Source organism: Lithobates pipiens, unplaced genomic scaffold (genome assembly GCF_037356315.1).
Source record: "Lithobates pipiens isolate NorthernLeopardFrog02 unplaced genomic scaffold, aLitPip1_a1.2 Scaffold_8, whole genome shotgun sequence".
Classification (NCBI taxonomy): Eukaryota; Metazoa; Chordata; class Amphibia; order Anura; family Ranidae; genus Lithobates; species Lithobates pipiens.
Window position 1 is genome coordinate 343605346 of NW_027507903.1, and position 16040 is coordinate 343621385.

General features: G+C 44.3%; 1 protein-coding gene across 2 annotated transcripts in view; it reads left to right on the forward strand.

Annotated features, from left to right (window-relative positions):
- SEPTIN8 (septin 8) overlaps positions 1-16040 on the forward strand; it is a 201171-nt gene that overhangs the window by 115928 nt on the left and 69203 nt on the right. The gene's annotated exons all lie outside the window — the stretch shown is intronic.

The window sequence follows — 16040 nt, forward strand, 5'->3', positions numbered from 1 at the left end:
AACGTTAAAGGTTCGACATAGCTAAAAGAGCTGTATTCTTGTAGTTATTAGGCTGGATTCACACCTAATGCATTTTTTGTGCTTTTTGCAGATTTGCTCTACAGTCCTTTTTAACATGGTTTCCTATAGAACACGTTCTGTAGTGCAAATCTGCAAAATGCAAAAAGCACTAAAAATGCCTAGGTGTGAATACAGCCTAAGCGGGCAATATCTGAAATATATGCTAAGAATGCATTTAGGTTCCTGAGCCCAAAAAGAGGGGGGGAGGTGGTGTATCACCTATAATGCAATACAAAAAAAAATCCACAAAGGGGGTATGGGAGGGAATTTGGATGGTACGATAACCCAGGAGATAATGCAAATAAGTGAAAATGATGTAGCGATAGAAATTACAATATTTATTATAGCAATATAAAAAACCCTCAAGAGGAAAAGACATTTTAACAACTTTAATAAAAAAGAGAGTCACATCATAGTTTCAGTATGGTAGATATCCTTTTCAAGTGGACATTATCTTCCCCTGAAGAAGATAATTTGTTGAAACACGTTGGGGTCTTTATGTCCGCTCAGTGCAGCTATACTCCACATGTATGGAGTTTACCCCTTTTGTACTTGCCATACTTAAACGATGATGTGACCCTATTTTATTAGTGTTGTTAAAATGTCTTTCCACTTTTGAGGTATTACATTGCTGTAATTTTTTTTTTTTTTTTTTTTTTTTTTTTTAATCTCTACATTATTTTCACGTATTTGCATTATATCCTGGGTATCGTGTAGTCCCAAATTCCTCCCATAACCCTTTGTGTTTTTGTTTTTTGATCTGTAATGCTAATATATAGTTGATTTCCTTTTATTTCACATGCCTTTATTACTCTTTCTGTCCACATTTTCACGCAGACCAAGTTGTCAAGCAAAAGTTGTAGTCACAGGGGTTGAGACAAACGTCATCAGGAATGCTTACAACAGATGGCTTTTATTCATATGGTTTCACCTTTTTTTTTCTGCCACTGATGCAAGGCATTCTTGATCACTTCCAGCAGGCACCACAACCTAACCTCTGTTTGCTGATCCTTCCTGTGGTGAATGAACCCAGAAGCTATGTATTTGTGCTACATGTTATATATCACCATGCATGCTAAAGTAAGAACTATTATAGGGTCTTCAGTATCAACACTTTTTCACCTTGAACAATTTTTAGCACTGACTTTTGGTTTTGCGGTCACAATTTTGAAGGCTTTACATGTTTGGTACCCTTTTTATTTATTAAACATAACCACCTTATTTGTTATTTTTTACCAAGAATGTTGCTAATGCATTGCTTTTGTGTGCAAAAAAAAATCACTGTTTTTTTGTTTTTTTGTTTTAACTGAAATGTCTTCTTATGCACAAATATTGTTTGACTTTTTAACTACCACCATTTTATTCTCCAGAGTCACTGCTTTCAGAAACTATATAACGTTTGCACATTTTAGGCCTGAAGGTTAGCTAATATCCCAATTTTTACACGTTTGCAAAAAGTGCAAAAGATGCAAACACAGCTCTAACAGAGGTTTAAAAACCTTTAACCAAAAAAGAAAAACTGTTGTAAATGCTTAAATATTAACCACTTGCCGACTGGCTCACGCCGCTATACGTCGGCAGAATGGCAATGCTGGGCAAACCGCCTTACCCGTACGGCGGCTCCTTCAAGAGTCGTACCAGGTGCACCCACTGCGTGTGTCTGGTGGGCACCGCTGGCGGGTACAAGAGCCAGAGGTGTGTGTGTGTGTGTGTGTGTGTGTGTAAATGCACACATCCCTGTTCTGACAGAGGGAGGAGAAACAGATCGTCTGTTACTACTAAATAAGTTGGTCACATCCCCTCACAGTTGAAAGCGCACCTAGGGAACACATTTAGCCCCCTAGTGTTAACCCCTTCCCTGCCAGTGACCTTTACACAGTAATCAGTGCATTTTTGTAGCACTGATCGAGTGTCAAAAGTGTCCAATCTGTCCGCTGCAATGGTCGCAGTCCTGATAAAAATTAATTGTCGCCATTACGAGGGGAAAAAAAATGTGATAAATCTATTTTGTAGGCGCTATAGCTATGGTGCAAACCAAACAATATACGATTATTGCAATATTTTTGGTTAAAAAAATAATGTAGAAGAATACATATCGGCCTAAACTAATGAAGAAATGTGTGGGTTTGTTTTTTTTTTTTATTTTATTTGGAGATTATAGCAAAAAGTAAAAAATTATTTTTAATTTTTTGTTCAAAATTGTCGGTCTTTGTTTATAGCGCAAAAAATAAAAAAAACAGAAGTGATCAACTGCCACCAAAAGAAAGCTCTTTGTGGGGAAAAAAAGGACATCCATTTTATTTGGGTACAACGTCGCACAAATGTCCAATTGTCAAAGCGACGCAGTGCCATTTTCGCAAAAAAAAATGGCCCAGTCAGGAAGGGAGTAAATCCTTCCGAGGCTGAAGAGGCTAATCTGTTGCTTAAAGGGAAGGTAAACGCTGCTTTTTTTTTTTTTTTTTTTTTCTTTCTTTCTTCTGGCCTGCAAAGTAAAGGCATATCTATAGGTACAAAAAAGTTTACTTCCGCTTTAATTAAAATCCAATTAAAACTACATGTACATGTCCATCTAAGACTACCCTGTCTACAGGGTGTCAATGCTGCAGTAATTTTATTGCAAAACAAACAGTGTTATCACTCTGTTTAAAGCTGAAGATCAACTGATCTTTTGCCAGAATCAATAGGTGATAACTATGTAATGAGATGGACTCAGAAAGCAATGTATTGTGTTAATGCTAGAAACAAACTTCATCATATGTTTATTTTTTTGCACATGGCTACACTTTAAAGAGAAACAGACTCAATTGAGCTTATGCTAGAATATATTGAAGTGGAACTTTAACCATAACTTGATAAAAAAAATAATTTTTCTTACGTTCACTGACTGACACAGCTCCTCTCTTAGACCATTGGGTTGTTACGCCACCTTCAGGAGAGGACTAGGCATAACATGTAATAATAAAACTAGAACTTTCTAGTTGCGCCCAAGGGGCGGTCCCTTAGGTAACAACCCCACAGCCTGCATTGCAGCTTCAGTTTTTTTCTGCCTAGTGAAAAAGGACCTAGGAACCCTACGGGCCCATTGGTCTGTGGTCTTTTTCTGCAGAAGCTTTGCTTTTTGCGCAAGATTAAAGAGCCTGCGATCTGCTATCAACAGCCGGCTGGGTGACAGGCTGGATTCTCTTATCCTTGTAGTCTCCCCAGCCTCGCCAGCGATCGTGTGCAGGCCAGAGCTACGTGCTGGGTCGGCCACAACATGGCTCGGCTCCAGAGGCGGTCGGTGAGTGTGCCACACCTCCCTCTCTTCTCTCCCTGTCCCCATCTTCCCTCCCCCCTTCTCTGTGGGGGATGCTGCATGGGCTGCTGAGCGTTGTGTGTGCCATAGCCAGGGGCTTTTGGGGGGGGCTCTCACCTGGGGAGGGGGGCGGGGCTGCGCTGGCTGGCTGTGCACTGGATGTGTGTAGGTCTCTCCCTGGAGTCTGTGTCTAAACGCTGTAGCGTTGTTCACTGCCATTTCGCTGCTTGTGTTTCACTGTCCCTCATGGTATACGGTGCTCGGTGGCCATTTTTGGTGTGACCAAGGTGCAGCTTGCTCTGTGGCCATTTTCCTGTAGTTCGGCGGCCATTTTCCCTGTGATTATGTCCTTCTATACTGGCTGTTTTCTTCAAACCTAAACAAGTTTTTGGTCAGTTTCAGCGCCATTCACAGCAGCTCTGCACAGCGTGGTGTGGTCGCCTATGCACCTGGGAGCTCACACAGGATGCAGGCACTATTAGCTGGACGGCGCAGAACCAGTCAGGGTGGTGAGTCCTGCGGGAAAGAGCCCTTCAGCCAACAGCAGTTAGGAGGGTGGGACCATCACTGTCCTAAGTCCCCAACAGGTGGCAGACGGGTAGGGTCAGCATGGCTTCAGAAATTGGTGTTTCTTCCCCTGAAATCCAGGCAGTTGCAACCAGTTTGCCTGCAGACGAGTGACACTCACACGCCTCACACAGAGTAATGTTTCCCTGTCAGGAAATAGGCTGATGGGCCTTATTTTTCAGCCCCTCTCCTGGTTTACCCTTTGTGGATGGGACAAGGCACTTTGGGGTGCAGTATGGATATTTGCTAATTTAGCTTCAAATTTTCACAAAAGTGACCTGAGACAGCCGTGTATTTAATCTGTTCCCCGCTTATGGACATTTGTCTGGGTAAACAGTAAGACGCATCTGGAGGAAGTGTGCAGGATAACATACACCTGCACTGTATTTGTTACACATTGAAACATCAGTCTGCTGACATACCCATATCGTTAAGCGATACGCATCTTGTGGTGTTCTTCAAGTATACACCCTATTAAGAAATGATTTCAGAAATATCAATGTCATTGAGTCTTTTGCTCTTCACCCCTGATGAAAGTTCTGTGATACCAGCAACTAGAAACGCGTCTGGTGTGGGTGATATAAGAAGCGTATTTTAATTATTCATTCATAGGCTTGTCTCACTGTTTTATGTATTTGTAAACACGCCACTGAGACCTTATTAGTTCATGTGTCTTTTTGGCGGTATTTTGTATTTCCGTTGTAACTATTAATAAAGCATGTATACGTTGTCAATTGCTGTTTGGAGTTGGTGGTCATTTAAAATCCCACCCATTCAGGGGAGTTCTTTCTTTGCCTGCAAACAGTGCAGTGCCTCTGGACACTTTGTCGGCGGTCCTCAATTCTTTCATTGCCAAGAACACTTATCAAAGCTGATGCGTGATACCCTGAAAATTCAGGAGCCAGCAGATCCCTCTGCTGATGTAGTGGCCCCTTTTGGGTCCCGTAAGCCAGCCCGTTCACCTAAGGTGTTCCCGTATCTGTCTTATTTCGATTAAGCTCATTTACAAGGAATGGGGTTGACCGCAACTGACCTTTTCGGTCCCCAAATACATTGCGATGCGTTAGCCCTTTGAGGAGAGCCTTGTCAAAAAGTGGTCGGCTCCTCTGCTCTTGGACCCCCCCAGTATCCAGGTTAAACAAAGTAACCACAATCCCAGTAGAGGGGACTCCTGCCTTTTAAGGATCCCACAGACAGGAAGGCCGAGGCAGTGGCTTGTCAACTATGCAACCAGTACTGGCATCCGCACTTGTGTCGCAGGCACTCACTGAGTGGGCAAAACTTTAGCACCGCAAATTGGGAGAACAGCAAACTTCTCCTGTCTGCGTGGAACTAGCAGACCAATTAGTGCAAGGCCTTAAGTACATTTGTGACGCGGCCCTGGACACACTCCCTCTGTTGTCCAGGGCTTCAGTGTCAGCGGTGCTGAGGCGCCTGATTTGGCTAAAATGCTGGTCTGCTGACCAGGCATCTAAGAAAGCCCTGACGGATCTTCCCTTCTTTGGCGAACGGCTCTTTGGAGCCTCGTTGGATGACATAATAAATGCCACGGGTGGTAAGAGTATACTACTCCCACAGGCCAGGAAGGCTACGGAGCCACTCCGTAGGCAAGGGCCCTCGTCCGCTCACAAACAGCTTTTTCGTCCACCTGGGGCTTCAGAGAAGCCCGACAGGATGACCTCTGAAGGACCAAAGCGTCCCTGGAACCGCAAGCCTGCATGCAAAAGTGCTACCGCATGAAGGTTTGCCCCCGCTTGCAACTCGGGTGGGAGGTTGCCTTTGGGAGTTTGCAGCCCTGTGCGCCTCTCGACTGTCCGGCCAATGGGTCTGTGATCTGATTTCCTCAGGCTACAAGATAGAGTTCCTCTCTTGGCCGAAAAACAGATTCTTCCCCTCCAGCATACCCGTACTCCTGGCTTGCCAGGAGGCCCTGTTGGGGCAGTAGGGGACCTGCTGAGTCACGGGGTGATAGTACCTGTTCCGGAATGAGAATGTTTCCAGGGGTTCAACTTAAACCTGTTTGGACGTATCCCTTCCGTTTTGGGGACTACAATCTTGGACCTGAAAGCCCTCAAGTACTTTGTAAAAGTACAGAGGTTCAGAATGGAATCGGTTTGCTCAGTAGTCGCTGCACTTCATCAAGGGGACTCCCTGGCATCTTTGGACATCCAGGATGCGTACCTGCACATACCCATATGACCTCGGCATCAGAGGTTTCTGCAATTTGCAGTTGGGGAAGCCCACTACCAGTTTGTGGCTCTCCCCTTTGGTTTGGCATCTGCCCCCCAAGTCTTTACCAAGGTATTGTCTCCCATTTTGGCGTTGTTGCGGCAACGCGGGATCGCGATCGTGGGTTGCGTAGACAATCTCCACCTGAGAGCATCTTCCACCTCAGAGTTAGAGGAGGATGTGGCGATCACCATGCAGACCATGCAGGAATTTGGGTGGCTGTTGAACCTAAAAGAGTCGGTGATTGTGCCGACTCAGCGTTTGGAGTACCTAGGCTTACTGCTATACTCCATGGAAGCGAGAGCGTTTCTCCCTTCAGACAAGCTGCAGATTCTCAGAGCCACTGTAAAACTGTTGATGAACCACAGGTGGTCATCGCTACGAATGCGAGTCCTGGGTCTCATAGTGGCCTCCTTCGAGGCAGTGCCGTATGCCCAGTTTCACACCAGAGTCCTGCAGAAGGAGATTTTGACAAAATGGGACAAATCTCTGTTGTCCCTGGATCGGCAGATTCAGGTGAGCCAGTTAGTCAGGGATTCCCTGCTCTGGTGGCTGAGGTCCCCGGCACTTCGGTCCGGGAAGTCGTTCCTACCTCTGAAATGGAAAGCGATCACAACGGACACCAGCCTATCCGGCTGGGGTGGAGTAATGGGAGTCCAGTCGACCCAGGGCCTCTGGAGGAATCCAAGTTGCCACTCAATCTGCTCGAACGGAGAGCGATCAGGCTGTGCCTCTCCACATAGTCGATAAGACTTCAAGGGCGTCCAATCAGGATCCAGTCAGACAACACCACAGCATGGCGTATCATCAATCATCAAGAAGCTCGGCCGCCGCACGGGAGGTCGCTCACATCCTTCAGTGGGCAGAGCGACATGTACCAGCCCTGTCGGCCATTTACATCCTGGGAGTGGCGAACTGGCAGATGGATTACCTAAGTCACCAGATGCTGGATGTCCTGGCCTCCTGTCTCAATCGGAAGTTACCGAGATTTGTATCCAGAACAAGAGATCCTTGGGCAGACGCACTGGTGGCTCTGTGGGATCCGTACCAGCTGATCTATGCCTTTCCTCCGCTGAAACTGTTGCCACGTCTGCTCCGCAGAGTGGAGGCCGAGATTCCAGTAATTCTGCTTGCCCCAGATTGGCCCCAGCGTCCCTGGTACGCAGACCTAGTGCGCCTGGTGGCAGACGCCCCCTGGCGACTGCCATTACGAGAAGACCTACTGTCTCAAGGTTTTATTTTTTTTTTCCATCCTGCTTTACCATCGCTGGTTTTAACGGCATGGCTATTGAGAGCCAGGTGTTGCGGAACCGAGATCTTTCAGACTCTGTGATTCCAACTATGCTGAGAGCACGGAAATCTTCTCGGAAGATAGATCACCGTACCTGGAAGGCCTACATCTCCATGTAAGGAGAAAGGATGGCATCCGTGCTCCTTTTTCTTTTTCCATGATCCTGCTGTTTCTTCAGCAAGGAGTAGACCGGAAATTGGCGTTAAGCACCAAAAAAAGGACAAATATCAGCTTTGGCTGTCTTTTTTTTTTTTTTCAGCGACCCCTGGCGTCTCACTCTCTAGTGAGCACTTTTGTTCAAGGGGTCTGACATGTAGTTCCTCCAGTGTTACCCCCATGGGATCTGAACCTGGTTTCATCTGAGCTTCAAAAACCGCCTTTTGAAAATATCGGAGAGATCCCTCTGTTGACTCTTTCCCATAAAGTGATCTTTCTAGTCGCCATTACTTCGGCCAGGAGGGTTTTGGAACTGGCGGCCTTGTATTGCAAGTCACCCTATCTGGTTATCCACAAGGATAAGGTGGTGTTGCGTCCACAACCTTCTTTTCTGCCGAAGGTGGTTTCGGCATTCCCACATCAGTGAAGACATTGTTGCCATCTCTGTGTCCGAAGCTGACACATCCTAAGGAGGTGGCCTTTCATTCCCTGGACATGGTTCAGGCTCTGAGGGTGTATTTTTGTGTTACGGCTCCCTTTCAGAAGTCAGACTCCTTGTTTGTTTCGGTGGCTGGTCTGAAAAAAGGCATGGTGGTCTCGTCAGTCACCATTTCCAGGTGGACCAGACAGATTGTAGTACAGGCCTATGCCTTGAAGGGGCAGGTGCCCCCCTTTCCGGTCACAGCCCACTCCACAAGGGCAATCAAAACGTTTTGGGCCTTCCGACATCAAGCGTCTGTCGCTCGAGTGTGTAAAGCGGAGAATTGGTCGTCTGTTCACACTTTTACAAAATTCTACAAGGTATGTCAGTGCATCGGCCGATGCCTGTTTTGGCCGCAGTGTTTTGTAGGCGCCTGTATAATTGCAGTTGCACTTCCTTTTTTTTTCCTGTGTGTGTTTTTTTTTTTTGTAAAAACCTTTTAAGTACCTTTTTAACCACTTAAGCCCCTGACCAATTGTCAGCCGAAGGACCAGAGGTCTTTTTTTTACAATTTCGCACTGCACTGCTTTAACTGGTAATTGCCTGATCATGCAATGTTCTACCCAAACGAAATTTGCGTCCTTTTCTTCCCACAAATAGAGCTTTCTTTTGATGGTATTTGATTGCCTCTGCGATTTTTTTTTTTTTAAAAGGAAAGACTGAAAAAAAAGATATATTTTCTACTTTGTTATAAGAAAAATCGAATAAACGAAATTTTAGTCAAAATTTATTCAGCCACATGTCTTTAGTAAAAAAAAAAATGTCAATAAGCGTATATTTATTGGTTTGCGCAAAAGTTATAGCGTCTACAAACTAGTGTACATTTTCATTGAATATTAATTTTTTTGGTCCCAAGTGATTGAATAATGACAAAAAAAAAAAAAGTTTACAAAAAGTTGTCACTAAATGATATATTGCTCACACATGCCATAACTATATGTGGAATTGCACCATAAAATATATTCTGCTGATTCTCCTGAGTACGGGGATACCACATGTGTGGAACTTTTTGGGAGTCTATACGGCACCCCGAAAACCAATCACCGCCTTCAGGATTTCAAAGGGTGCACATTTTTGATTTCACTCCTCACTACCTATCACAGTTTCGATGGCCATAAATTGCTAAAATAGCACAAACCCCCCCCCCCCCCAAATGACCCCATTTTGGAAAGTAGACACCCCAAGCTATATACTGAGAGGCATGTTGAGTCCATGAAATATTTTATATTTTGCCACAAGTTGTGCAAAAAATTAAAAATTGTAATATTCCTGCAAAGTTGTCACTAAATGATATATTGCTCATACATGCTATGGGTATAAGTGAAATTACACCCCAAAATAAATTCTGCTGCTTCTCCCGAGTACGGGGATACCACATGTGGGGGACTTTTTGGAAGCCTAGCCGCGTGCAGGACCCCGAAAACTAAGCACTGCCTTCAGGATTTGAATATAAAACGCTACTAAAAAAACTGGGATCAGGCCTGACTCTGCAAACGCTGCAGTTGTGTTTAGTGTTTTATAAGTGACAGTGATTGATCGATACTGCACTTGGGTGGGCTGGGCGGAGGGGCAAAACGCAGGTGCTAGCAGGTATCTGGGCTGATCCCGCTAACAATGTGTTTTTTTGGAACCCTAAACTGCTGGGGACGCTAGTATAGATCTGATCAGATCAGATATTGATCTGTTCAGATTCTATACCACTACGGGGGGTGTATGCTTTGCGCGTGTGTGCTTGCGGTACTGGCACTAACCTAGCGCTGCCTGGGGCGACACAGACCCTGACCCTAAAACCTAATTGATATCACCTACCGGGTGATCAGGGGTTTAAACCTTTATTGGGTAATAAATGGTGGGTGCCCTGATGCTATAAAAAGCAAACTAACCAGAGTCACCTGTAACACTTATACGGTGATCACTGGTGAAAGGGTTAACTAGGGGCAATCAGGGGGTTAAAATCTTTATTGGGTAGTATATGGGGGTCCCTGACGCTATATAAAAACCTGACGGGGAACCTCAATAACTAACTGGCTAACCAGTGACACTTATACGGTGATCGCTGGTGAAAAGGTTAACTCTAGGGGCAATCAGGGGGTTAAAATCTTTATTAGGTAGTATATGGGGGTACCTAATGCTATAAAAACCTGGCGGTGAACATAAAAAAATAACTAGCTACCTAGCGGCACCAGTGACACTAATGCAGCGATCAGAAAAACGATTGCTTAGTGACACTGGCAAAAGGGGGTGAAAGGGTTAACTAGGGGCAATCAGGGGGTTAAAACCTTTATTAGGTAGTATATGGGGGTCTCGGATGCTAAATAAAAACCTGATGGGGAACCTAAATAACTAACTGGCTATCCAGCATCACCAGTGACACTTATACGGTAATCGCTGGTGAAAGGGTTAACTCTAGGGGCAATCGGGGGGTAATTTGTGTGCCTATGTGTACCTACGTGTCAGTGTAGTGTTGGTGCACACTTACTATGTGTTCTCCTCGCAGTTCGGTCAAAAAGACCGCCCCGAGGAGAATGACATCACTTCCTCCCTGCCTGTGTTTAGACTACACAGGCGGGGGAAGCTTCTCATTCGCCAGGAGCGATCGAGAGGGGATGGCCAGAAACTAACGGCCATCCCCTCATCTCTGATCGCTCCTGAGGCGAAACAGTCCGATTGGACCCCCCACCCGCTGGAAGGCATGTACATGTGGCCAGTCGAAGTCACGTGACAGTGACGTAACACGTAGGATAGCAGACGGACACCGGAAGTGACGTACACGCACGAGCGGACCGCTCGCTGTTGTTTCTATGTGCAATATTCTTGGCAATATGTGAGTAGCCTGTGTGTTTTTAATAAAAAATCGCTTTTATTACAAAATACTGCACCATGGCCAGCTCCTTTTTTGTCTTTTGAGCATTCTCTTAAAGCCACCACGGATATTAAGTGCCAGGATAGGAGGAGCTGTGTGATACTGGACCTCTCTCCCCTTCCACCCAGGGAGTCAGTATTGATGCTGTTTGACCTTACAGCTGTAAGGTAATTGTTTAGCACATTCACCGGTTGGTGGACACCTGGGTGATATGCACTGGACACCTGTTTTGGCACATATGAATGATGTCTTTCTAGTAGTTTTTGGAGGACTTTTAATGCATTAATTTATGTTTTCTTCACCTGAGTGACACTATTGCACTTTACATTGGGATACACACACACCAATATATTTATTTATATTTTTTAAAGTTTAATTAATCTATTCACTATTTCACATCATGTGATTGAGTATTATTATTCACATTTTTATCTCTGCGACATTTATCGTTGTCACATATATATATATATATATATATATATATATATATATATATATATATATATATACAATTCTTGGATTTCTTTATATATTTGATGAGTGATCATTTAGCGATTTTTGGTTTTTATCACATGAATTTTGAGAAATTGTATTTATTTAATTAGTCTCAAGCCCGGAGCGCAACACCATTTTTATTTATTTTGTTCACTATTTGAGATTTGTTTGACTCATACGGTGTGTGCAGCACTTGTTAAACGTGATTTATTTACCTACTGTCCGTAATAGCGCAGGAGCCATACACCTTTTTCATAAATCTATTCCCATACACTGTTTTGTGGGTAAAGTTTTTATACCAGCGGGTGAAGTTTTATGCTGTTTTCCCACTGCTTGGGGAGGTCCCAATGGTCTAAGAGAGGAGCTGTGTCAGTCGGTGAGCGTAAGAGAAAATAGGATTTTTTTTTTTGTACTCACCGTAAAATCCTTTTCTCTGTAGTTCACCGGCTGAAACAGCACCCGCTCCCTTCATATTTTTCTTTACGTTATACTGCTTGTTGACGTACTGAAGCTGCAATGCAGGCTGTGGGGTTGTTACCTAAGGGACCGCCCCATTAGGCGGAACTAAAGTTCTAGTTTTATTATTACATGTTAACATGTTATGCCTAGTCTTCGCCTGAAGGTGGCATAACAACCCAGTGGTCTAAGAGAGGAGCTGTGTCAGTCCGTGAACTACAGAAAAAAGGGTTTTATACGGTGAGTACAAAAAAATCCTATTTTTCTTTACCAAGGAATATACCTTCCACATTCATAAATAGGCTACCGACATAAGTGTGTGCTGTAAATTGCCTCCAGCATTGCCCCTGTGTCTTCTTGATGAAGGCTGCTAGTTTGCTGTAGCCCAGAGGACCTGATCAGCATTAAATCTTTAGGCTAGCAGCAGATTGGCCTCTACAAATTTGGCACAGTGACTAAAAATAAAGAGCAACTAAGCACATGCAGTGCAGGGTTAGACTGTGTTGCTGGATTTTAAACAGTATAGGTGCTTATTGGAGAAATGTAAGGTAATGTACTTGAGGGCTAAAAGCATAAATGCAAACTACTCACTAGGGGGAGAACCTCTGGGGGGGGGGGGGGGGGATCAAGAATGGAGAAAGGTCTGGGGGTCCTAGTAAAAGACAGACTGAGCAATGGCATGCAGTGTCAAGCTGCAGCTACCAGAATATTGGCATGCATAAAGGGGATATACACCAGAGATAAAACTATAATCCTGACACTTTGTAAAACTCTGGTCAGGCCACGTCTGGAGTATTCCGTCCAGTTCTGGTCATCAGTCCTCCGAAGTATGTACTGTAGAGCAGTGGTCATCAACCCTGTCCTCAGGGCCCACTGACAGGCCAGGTTTTCAAAATAACTGAAATACATCACAGGTGATATAATTTGCTGCTCAGTGATTGCAGTATTCTAGTCTGCATCTCCCCAAGGTAATACACAAAATCTGGCCTGTTAGTGGGCCCTGAGGACAGGGTTGATGACCACTGCTGTAGAGAGTCCAAAGAAGGGCAACAAAATGAATAAGGGAATTTGGGGACCTTAAAGTGGTTGTAAACCCTTTACAATCACTTTTTGCTACAGGTAAGCCTAAGATGAGGCTACCCTGGATATCTACTAAATTGGCACGGTTTAGCAGATATCCCTCTGCATGTGCTGACATCATTGGTACATGCGCACTGAAGCAATGGCATGTCTGTGCCTTTGCTTCAGCTAGTATGCTGTTAACATCTGCTGCGGCCAATCACGGGGGGGGGGGGGGGGAGAAGCCCGCATCTCCCTCTGCGCCCCTGGCTGTCTAACATGCAGGGGGGGAAGGTGGCGGTCAGCAACTCTATGGTGCCCAAGAGCTGTGGGATTTCCGTGGGGCTTGTAGTTCTCTCTCTGAATGTATACAGTGGCGAGTGGAGGGGCCTCTGACCTGGGCATGTATCAGCTTCACTCTTCAGTGAGTTGCTCTGCTTCTACACTCTTGATGATACATGCGGAGTCAGAGGCCCCTCCTCTCTCCAGTGGATACAGTTGGAGAGTGAACTACAAGCCCCAGGGAGATCCCAAGGCCCATGGATACCATAGAGCTGCCTACCTTCCTGTCCAAGGTGAACAGCAGAGACTGTGTGGGGAGGGGTTGGCGGGTTAGTGTCTGGGGACTCTGCTGTTTTTCAGTTTAACTCATGGATGGCATTGTGTCTCGGGGCTCTTTTGATGAAAACAATCTCGGACACCTGTGATAATTAGATTTTCAGGCAAACCCAATTAAAGGAAAAACTACTAAAGGAGGGTCTTCCACAGTATTAAGCAGAGCACCATTTTCAAGCAATATGGGAAAGAAAAGGGATCTCTGCTGCTGAAAAGAGTGAACTAGTTCAATGCCTTGCACAAGGTATGAAAACACACGTTTTCGTGAAATATCTAAAGTGTGGTCATCTGACTATTAAGAGATTAGTGGCTTATTCAGAGCACAGATGGGTTTTGTGCAGATAAAGGCACATTGAGGGAGATTTCTGCCACGTCCATGCATTGGATCAAGAGAGCAGCTGCTAAAACACCATTACATAGCAGCAAACAGTTGAAGCTGCTGGTGCCTCTGGAGTCCCATGGATATCAAGGTGTAGAGTCCTCCAGGGTCTCTGCATAAACCTTCCATTCGGCCCCCACTAACCAATGCTCACAAGCAGAAATGGCTGCATTGGGCAGAATAATACATTTAGACTAATTTTCAAACAGTCCTGTTCACTGATGAGTGCCATGCAACCCTGGATGGTCCAGATGGATGGAGTAGTGGATGGTTGGTGGGCAGCCACCCTGTTCCAACAAGGCTGCAATGTCAGCAAGGTGGTGGTGGAGTCATGTTTTGGGCCGGAATCGTGGGAAGAGAGCTGGTTGGCCCCTTTAGGGTCCCTGAAGGTGTAAACATGACCTCTGCAAAGTATGTGTGGAGTTCCTGACTGACCACTTCCTTCCCTGGTAGAGAAGGAAGAACTATGCTTTTTGTAATAAAATTATCTTCGTGCATGACAATGCACCATCTCATGCTGCAAAGAATACCTCTGCATCAATGGCTGCTATGGGGATAAAAGGAGAGAAGGTCATGGTGTGGCCTCCATCCTCCCCTGACCTCAATAATATTGAGAACCTTTGGAGCATCCTCAAGCAAAAGATCTATGAGGGTGGGAGGCAGTTTACATTCAAACAGCAGCTCTGGGAGGTTATTCTGACATCTTGCAAACAAATTCAAGCAGAAACTGTCCAAAAACTCACAAGTTCAATGATGCAAGACTTGTGAAGCTGCTATCAAATAAGGGGTCCTATTTTAAAATGTAACGTAACCTGTTAAAATTTTGTTCAAAGTTTGATTGAAATCGCTTTTGATTTCAGTAAATATGCTGCAAACACAACAAATGACAATTTTCAGTTCTTTACAACCTATGAAGTGTTTTGAAACTTGCTGTGCTTAATAATTTGGAACAGTGCATTGTAAGTTTTTATTTTTATTTTTTTATTTTGGGGGGAAAAAAAATATCATTACGAGGTTTGTTCAATAAAATTTGAATTGTACTCTTAATAGTTGATTACAACATGAGAATTATGCTGACTGTTAACATAAGTTATTTAGATAAATGAGAAAAATATCTTTGGCATAATTTGGAAGTGCGTGTGTGTATATGTATGTATGTATGTATGTGTGTGTGTATGTATATGTATATATATATATATATATATATATACATATACACACACACACGTACGTACATTATATACATGGGTATACCTGCCCAAGCATATGACTTTCCTTACTTCGCTGCAATGGGCTGTAGACCTGGCAATAGGTCCTTCATGGTTTCTTACATCGGGTCACACAATTAGATTGGAGGAGAAGCGGTTTAACCTTAAAGCAGAGTTCCACCCATTTCTGCGTTTATTAAAAGTCAGAAGCTTCAAAAAGTGTAGCTGCTGACTTTTAATAAACAGATGCTCACCTGTTCCACAGTCCAGTGATGCGTCCGCCTGACCCCCCGCTTCTCCTCTCTGCAGCGCCGGCATTGCAGGTGTGGGCACTCGGCTGTGATCGCTTGCAGCTTCATAGCTGAGTGTGCATGCGTGAGTCACGCTGCATATTCTAAAGGGCCGGGCAATCTTCTGGGACTTGTTACGTGTCCCAGAAGATTGGGGGGGTGGAGAGAACTTCCACAGCACCATGAGCAGAACTGGCAATTGTGCAACGTTGTACTCAAACAACATTGATGTCCGTTTTTTTTCCCCTCACAAATAGATCTTTCTTTTGGTGGCATTTGATCACCTCTACGGTTTTTATTTTTGCGCTATAAACAAAAAAAGCGACAATTAAAAAAAAAAAACACACACAATTTTTTACTTTTTGCTATAATAAATATCCCAAATTTTAAAAAACAAAAACAATTTTTTTTCCCTCAGTTTAGGCCAATTATGTAATCCTCTACATGCTTCTGGAAAAAAAAGTCGCAATAAACTTTTGATTGGTTTGCGCAAAAGTTATAGTGCCTACAAAATAGGTTATTTATGGCATTTTTTTTTTACTAGTAATGGTGGTGATCTGTGATTTTTATCGATATGTCCGCCACAATGTCACAGT